This window comes from Sesamum indicum, linkage group LG7 (genome assembly GCF_000512975.1).
Source record: "Sesamum indicum cultivar Zhongzhi No. 13 linkage group LG7, S_indicum_v1.0, whole genome shotgun sequence".
Taxonomy (NCBI): domain Eukaryota; kingdom Viridiplantae; phylum Streptophyta; class Magnoliopsida; order Lamiales; family Pedaliaceae; genus Sesamum; species Sesamum indicum.
In genome coordinates, this window is record NC_026151.1 from 683,795 (window position 1) to 684,723 (window position 929).

Sequence of the window (929 nt, forward strand, 5' to 3'; positions counted from 1 at the left end):
GATTATTGGTTGTTACAGAGACTATCATGACGCAAAAGGCGCATCTTTCCGATTTCAGCACATGTGGATCACGCACCCGGGATTTCTTGAGCTTGTTTGTTGGGAGTAGGGGTGGCAACAGGTCGAGCTCGAGAGCTCAATCTGACGAGTTCAAGCTTGAGCTCTAACTATTTTTTTTTTGTTTATTATTATTATTATAAATTATGAAAATCACCAATTGTTTACATAAATTTATAAGTAATAAAATAAATTGTATAATGCATACTATATTAATGTTATTATTATTATAAATTAAATAATGGGAATCACCAATTTTTTACATAAATATATAAATAATAAAATAGATTGTATAATGTATACTATATTATAAATATACGAAAATATAGTATGAAATTCTAATTTATTGTTATAAATATAAACTATTGATTAGTTTAGTAGTAATATAATTAGTAAATTGTACAAAAAAAAAATCATTCTAAACAGTTTAAAGTTATTGGGAAAGTATCAATTATCTGAAATAATGCAATTGAAACACATAAAAATATTTTATAGTTGAAATTAATATATGTTCCTAATCTGCAAAGTTTATATATTTATAAAAATTTAACTATCAAATTTTTGTTAAATTGACCGTTATACCCTTCTTATAACAACCATTGATATTTGAATGTAAAAAATAAACGGTCCAGATCTTAAGTCATTTAAATATATTTTTATTTATATTTATTTATACATACATTATATATATCGTATATATTATATATACTATTTCATTCCGAATCTTCTCTCTATGATTCCATCCTCGTCTGAAAGAATTTTCGACCATGGCTTATACCATTGGAATCCTCTCCTCAAGACGAAGATATCCATACCATCAATTTGAACTTTCATCGACCGGAAAGACTGGGCTTTGAGCACGACCGTCAAAG